At 33.4% G+C, this 8,001-nt stretch overlaps 1 pseudogene; it reads right to left on the reverse strand.

Moving 5' to 3' along the window:
* Positions 1-1,071: 1,071 nt before the first annotated feature.
* LOC125602009 lies at positions 1,072-4,279 on the reverse strand (annotated as a pseudogene).
* Positions 4,280-8,001: the final 3,722 nt, after the last annotated feature.

Genomic DNA, 8,001 nt, shown 5'->3' on the forward strand with positions numbered 1-8,001 from the left:
TGTTACAAAGATTTTTTTTTTGCAACAATAAATCAGAAAAGAAAACGACTTATAGCAAGTTGATAGATTTCGGGCACTGCATAGCAAGTTGTCTGCCTTTGCATTCTTTTGCAGACGTGGAACAACCTACTACAAAGTACAAAGAGAAATGTAGACAACATAAAACACAAAAGTACAATAGAAATGTAGACAGCAGCGCAAAAAACTAATTAAGTACAAATAGAAAAATAGACAGCTACACAAAATACAAAATGCAAATAGAAATGTAGACAAAAAAAATAGAAATGTAGACAGAACAAAAAACACAAGTACAAATAGACATGTAGACACTTAAGTGATTTGCATTGTTATGCACAGTTTTTCTTAGAGAATACAAAGAACTATGGGCCGAGAGAGAATATTTTTCACTGTTAGAATCGAACAAGAACGTTATTTTCAAGAACCGCCAAGACTTCAGAAAATTTTATGCATATGGGGTGTCTTATACTGAGCCATTGAACCACCCCGGAGATGAAATAATCCATGAGAGCATCGAATGTTCCTTGTTGCACCACTCTTATCTCTAAAGGCCCAATTGATCCAGATCTTCTCGTACCTCTATAAAGAGCACCAAAAGATTCCTCTATCACGGAGCAACATTCCACCAATACTTTTACATTTTCATCAAGCTCAAGGACGTCGTTAATGTCTTTAGCTTTGAGTTCCAAGTAAAAACATAATGACTAGGAAAAATCGAGATATCAGCACTGCAATGTGAAGTCCACCAACATCAAATTCGAAGACTCTTTATATGAACAAAGGTCGCATGAGTCAACGCCTTCATAATTTCCTCTTCAGTTGTGATCTCCACGTCAACGCTATAACCATATTCTTTCTGCGCACGAATCGAAATTGATGTGTGTTATTGTAAAATACCTGTAGAATATCTCCAACTAGATATCTGTTTAGACCAAAATAAGTAGTGACCACCACAGGTTCACAGTTGGGCACAGACGTGTAGGACACGTCTTGTGGTTTGCATAGAGGATCAACATTCATACCAAATATACTGTGGAAACTAGAGGAAGTTCGTTGGAACAAAACTCCAATATCATTTTGTAATTGATAAGTGGTTTTATAAGATTCATGATGTTTGAGTTAAGACTTAAGACAAAGGCTGCAGGTAAAAACAAAAAAAACAAAATCTAGCAAGTGCAACATTCATTACTAAGCAGAATCTGACTCGTCCTCCTCTTCATTTTCTGACACAACATCCTCATCCGAATCATTCTCACTTCCCTCTCCATCTTCTGAGACCTCATCCTCATCCTCTTCTCCATCGGTCTCATTTTCCTCGTCCATATCAGTAGACTCCTTTCCTTTACCATCACCATCCTTGAGGTCTTTCTCGTCGTAGAAATCCCTTTGGACAGGAACATCCTTCTGTTGTTGGGAAGACATAATGCCAGCAATGGCTTTCAACGCAGCAGCTGCTTGATTGTTATCAGCAATGGCTTCCTGATCTATACCTGGCACTGTGTGACTTCTGCTTCTCCTTCTGAGGCCTTGTCTTCAGCCTTGTCCTCAGCCTTAGGAGGTGGGACAAAGAAAGGTATGCGACCTCTTTGCCAGTCATGGAGTATCATCTTTGCTCCTGTCATCAAATCAGGCTCTCCACCCTGAACAATGTTACCAAGTATACTGTTATTCTCTCCAACTTACAGAACATCATTCCAATTACAATTCAGGAAACAAACCTTTAATAGTTTGCCAGAAGCTTTGCATAGCTGAAGAAGAAAGTCATGATCATCCTCCCTGCATATAACAACGTTATCGACAAAGTAGGTATAATGAAGAAGATTATGAGATTTTCTACTTACCAGTCTTTGATTTTATAGGCTCTCTGCAAGTGCTCCTTCTTGACACGCCTCAGGACTTCCCCAATGTGCTCAGATGCATCCTCCAGGTTTGTAACTCTCACCTATATATCAAAAAGATTGAATCAGCAAATTAATAATGCATTACTTGCAGTTAAGTTCACTGACTGAACCAAATATGCTAAATCCAGAAACGACTAATAGTAAAAAGAAACATACAACTCCCTTGAGGACGATGTCTGTCTCAGAATCATGGCTCTGGTACACAACTCCAGGACAATCAATCAAGAAAATCCTCTTGGTGAGTGTGATGTATTGCCAAACCTTGGTCTCTCCTGGAATTGGAGCAACCTTGCAAACCTGAAGGAGAGAAGAGAAAAAATGAAAATGTGAGAACAAATAAATTAGCAACTACGCAGATTCTTAATACAGGAAAGTACCAAAGAAAGTTAAATACATTTTTGGTACGCAGTGTGTTGATAACTGATGATTTCCCAACGTTTGGATACCCAACAAAACCTACAGACACGGCTTGCTTGTCACTCTTTAGACGAGCAAACTGCCTCAGAACTGAGAGAAGTGACCCCTGAAATAAACCATCACAAGATCAAAGATATATCAAGAGAATAACTATGTTAATCAGTAGATCAGAGGCATTTATGATAAAAATACCTTTCCAAATGACTTGTTAACGCTTGCATGGAATGCTAGAGTTGGATATTCTTTGATAATATCCTCAACCATCCTTTTGTAGCCCAAGCCGGCACAAGATCACACTTAAAAGCACAAACACAAAAAAAGACAGATACACAGTAACTAATATTTCCAATAGGATTAGTCAACTAAAGCTAAAGATGAAAACAACAAACCTTGTTCAATAACAGAATCATATGTTTATGCTTGTGATGCTCCTTCAGGGTTTTCTCTAAGTGATGACACCTAGTACCTTGTGGATCCCTAGCATCTAAAACCTGTCAAACACACAAAAAAACGTAAGACAAAAATATAAATAAATAAAGATGTCTCTTTCATTAGCTCGGTCCTTGAATCAAGACATACCTGGACAACTACATCAGAGGAGTCAATGACTTTGTAGAGCTCACCCCAAATACGCTTACTCTGTCCCTTCTCAAACATAGTATGCCTCACAAGGTCTCTAAACCCGTCTTCTTCCTCTCCTCCTTCACCAGACGGTCCTGCCCCATTCAACTCCTCAAACGCATCTTCAAAATTACACCCCAAAAAGAAAACGTTTCAATGAATACATCATTCGTTACAACAAACTCAAAAAAAAAAAATCAAAAGGTATGCAGCCAAGCATGAAACGTATAGAGCCATCTCCAACACAGATTCATCATAACATTAGAACAAACATCCACATAGATATGAAACAGACATGATCTTAACAACAACTAATGAACAAGAACATTCAAAAGTCAAACAAACTATGCATTATCAACGTTTCAATCATGTACTCTCTCCCGGAAAGAACAATTTTCAAGAGTATTCAGGCATATTAAAATATAATTAATATTTACAACTTAACAATATTAAGTACTAAAATTACTTTAAAATTCTATAAAATCTATCATTTAGGAACAAAAAGTACTTGTTTAGGAAACGGAGAGAGTATTAGAAACGAATTGTACCTTGAGACTCAGCAGCCTTCTTCACCAAAGCTTCATAGTCAGAAGCTACAAGCTTTGGCCTCTTCCTTGTTGTCTTCTTCCCAAAAGTGTTTTGAAACGGCTCCATATCAAGCAAGTGCACTCTCGTTTGCTTTACAAACAAAAAAAACACAATACATAATAAAAAAATCAAAACTTGATCATCAAACTGCAATAAAGTTAGAACCTTTATCTTCTTCTTAACAGTCAATAGCACCATACAGACTCAAAAATCGAAACTTGATGATCAAATTGCAATAAAGTTAAAACCTTTTTTTACCTTCTTGTTATCAGTCAAAAGAGACATAGGCAACTTCCTCTCCTTCAAAATAACATTATAGTTACTCGACATCTTCGTCTTCATCTCTTCCCTAAAGTACTCAAGCTCCTTCTGATTCACAACACGCGTGTTCCCTACACAAGAGAAGATAAGCTTTTACATTGATTCAGTTAACGAGCACGAAGCACTACGAGCTTACCAAACCATCTCCGATCAGGTTGGATTCGCGTGTCGGGCAGTTCCTTGGACTGATACTCGTTGCTGAGGATTTTACCGCCGGGGGTTTCTTGGGCCTGGTTTTGTACATCTTGAGGCGGCGAACTGTGGCGGAGGTACGCCCTTCGGTGGTTTCTTCTTCCCATCGGCGCGGTTGGCGTCGAGGGAATGTTTTGGTTTGCCGGAGACGTTAGCTTTCCTCTCAGGCTTCCCCATCTCTGAAGATTTTGTTTTGTGTGTAGTCTAGAGTTTACCCTTTGACGGTAGAAGAAGTAGATGAGGAGGAAGAGAGTGACGCTAGGGTTTTTGTTTTTATCACTTGATATGGGCTTAGAAACTTTCAGTGGACTTCGCTGACTAGGCCCATATAAGATAAAGCCCATCTATGCGACTCTACTCTCCACTACACTACTACCTTCGCATCCATAATTGGTGTTTACTACTTAAAAGAGTTTTTAATCTGATATGTACAGCTAGAGCTGGGTTGCGGGTCAAACCTGCCCCGCTGATCCGCCAACCCGCGGATAAACTGATTCTTTTTACTCAAAAAATTTGACCCGCTTGACCCGCAAGAAGAAATATGAAATCCGCACCCGCCCCGCTAAAACCCGCGGGTGATCCGCTAGACCCCGGATAATATTAATAATATTAAAAATTATTATTTAAATATTTTTTTATTAAAATAACAATAAATTTAATATTTTAAAATATTTTTTATTAAAAATAACAATAAAATTTAATATTTTAAATATTTTTTATTAAAAATAATAAATATTAATCTATTTATAATTAAAATTAAATTATTTTTAAAAATTTTCATTTAAAAATAATATTTTAAAAAAAATCTCTTTTTTTTAGTTTTTGCGGGTTGGCGGATATCCGCGCTGAATTTTAGCTGACCCGCACCCGCCCGCGCATAAAATCACTCAACCCGCACCCGTACCCGCAAACCAAATTTTTCAAATCACTCGACCCGCACCCGCCCCGCAGCGAGTCAAATGGGGCGGGGCCCGCGGATAATGATTCATATTCCCAGCACTATACAGCCCATCTTTTTGGTTTGTTTGTTTGTCTAATAAAAAGCTTAACTCTTTCTCCTCTATTCGTTGATAGTGATGATTACAAGGTTAGATGAGCTTTTCGAGGACTAGCTAATCTGGAAACGACGCGGGAAAACCTCAACATCCGAGGAAACAAGTTGAATCTCTCCTTATTGTGAGCATTGTAGAGAACGGTAATCAATACATGAGGAAATTAGATTCTGTCTAGCAGAACGCACCAAAGATATGGATCGGAGAAAAACTAGATAGAAAATAATTGAATTATGTAAGTTTGTGTGAGTCGGTTTGTATGTACTTAATTTTTTATTTGTTACCGAAATACGTATTCTTTACGTATTACTATGACTGTTAAATTAATTAGGTTTATTTGTTTTTATAACATGAAGACAAATTAAGTAAGGAATATCAATATAGATGATAAGTTCTACTATTGATATGGTTGCAGATGAAAAATATAAAGTAAATTGAATTTTTTTAAAAAAAAATATTAATAATGATATGTATTTTTGTGGTAAAATAAACTTGTACAATGTATGATAACAATTTTTTAAGAAATTTTATACAAATGGAATCATGTTATTTTGGTGTAATAAAATTACTGAATCTCACATTAATATAAGTATATATGTCTAAAATAATGAGATCATGTTATTTAAATTTTGTATATTATTTTCTAATATAATTAGTTAATAATATTCAATTAAAGTAGTAATATTAAAGTAACTTTTTTAAATGAAAATAATACTTTTAAAAACAATATTTTTAAATGAATTAATGTTTGAAAGAGTGTGATGATTGGAGAGAATTTGAGGATGTATTTGTTTGGTTAACCAATTGTGAGTGCTATGTTAAACACTAAATAAAAATGTTATGAGAAAGTGTGATTTGTGATTTGACAAAATTATGAAAATTTTGTAATTATTTTGCTTCTAATAAAATTAAATGGTAGACAAAACAACATGTGAAAATAGATCATTATCTTTAGTTTTTTATTAATCACAAAATTATGTCATAAAAAGATATTTGGAAATTTATATTAAATTTTATAGAATTAGCACAATATCTCAATAATTTTTTTAGATTATACAATACAAAGATTTTTAATTTTCAAACATTTGAATTGAAAAGGTTATTTATAATAGTTATTAGTATTATTCAAAATAATAAACTTATAAGCATAATACTATAACTTTTCATACAATTTTTATATCCGCGAAATCGTGGACAACCACCTAGTATATTATTAATACATTTCATATCTACAACTATGCGAACCTTTAAGATTTTCTATGTTCATGTTGGAGATCTTTTTAAAATAAAACTGAAGCGTGGAAATTTTCAGTCTTTTTCCAATTGGTCATAGAATAACTTTAAATAAAGTGCCATACAAAACAGATAGTACTGGTGAAATAAAACTGAAAAGAATAAATTAAAGGTGATATAAAAAATCATTTTTATCAAAATGGTAGAAGAATGTGTTTTCTTCTTGTATTTTATTTGTTTTTCTTTGGAATTGATTCCATCCCATTTAAGATAAACTAGATCTTTTTCCGCGCTACGCGCGGATAATACATTTAAATTGTTACATTTATCATTTTTATTTATATGTGCTTTTTTGTATATTAAATTATATAACTAATTTTTAGATCTGATTTTTTTTTATATTTTTATTTTGAAATAAGTATTTCTATTATATGTAACACAATTAACTAATAAAATATGAAAATCAAGTCTGAGATTTTAGAGTTATGTAAAAAAAAATATTATGTATAGAACATAAATTATCTTAGTTTAAAAGATCGGAATCTCATCTCGAATAAATCATGAAAAGAAAAAGTACTTCATAACCTACTTAAAATATAAAACTCCCTTTTCAAAAAAAAAAGTGTACTTAATAATATTTTTTTACGTATAATAGTTAAAAACTGACAATTGAATATCGATCCAGAATATTAGTTTAATAATATCTAATTGGTAAAATATTAATTGTAATAAAAAATTTTGAATTTTATACTGAAACCTTGACAACAAACTTGCAATTTAAATTATGACGCAATATATATATAGTAGGCGACTTATTCGAAAAATAGGATTAGCGATCTGAAATATATAATTTCCTTGAAAATTTGTACGTGCTATTGAAATTATTTAGGGGTGTTCAATCCAGATAAAAGAATCGACTAATTCCGAATCAGCGAACCGAGATAGAGAAAGTGTTTAAATCTGGTAATACTGAATAGATGTCATTTGTGAGCAGCCGTGAATTATGTACATGGTTTGGTATATAAACCGTCACAAATCGAATAACCGATCAATTAAAATATAATAGTATAAGTATGTGTAATTTATGTAGTATAATTAATAATATATACAGATTTATTTTTTTACTATGATCCTCATATACTACGGGGAAGAGCCGAAGAGAAGCCGGAGAGAAGCTTTTGGGTTGAGGAAGGTGTTGGAGATTTGCGGCTTCATATAATTAGATTGTTTGAGTGATGCTTTTCCAATCAGTGATTATTGCATATACGTAATTGCGGCAATTTTCCTAAAGTTGAATATCCTGAACATCTTTATTATTTAGAAACTCGGTTTTATAAGATTATGTCGTTTGTTTTTCGAAAAAATTCTATGAATGTCTAAATTCTATAAACATCTTTATTTGATGTGCACGTCTCTCTACTCGTGGGTATGGTTTTGTTTGGATATGGTCAAATTTATAGATTACGTATAACCTATGAATCAAATTATGTTGCTACCGGTGTTAGAAATTACAAAACTTGTATCTGATCTGTTTTTTCCGATTCACATCTCAATCATGGTTTTATATTTTAATTTATATACTTATATAAATTTCAAATTCTGTTGCTACGCAAGGATTGTATATTTTAATTTATATACTTATATATTTATTTATTGAT

Source organism: Brassica napus, unplaced genomic scaffold, assembly GCF_020379485.1.
Source record: "Brassica napus cultivar Da-Ae unplaced genomic scaffold, Da-Ae ScsIHWf_2716;HRSCAF=3479, whole genome shotgun sequence".
Lineage (NCBI taxonomy): Eukaryota > Viridiplantae > Streptophyta > Magnoliopsida > Brassicales > Brassicaceae > Brassica > Brassica napus.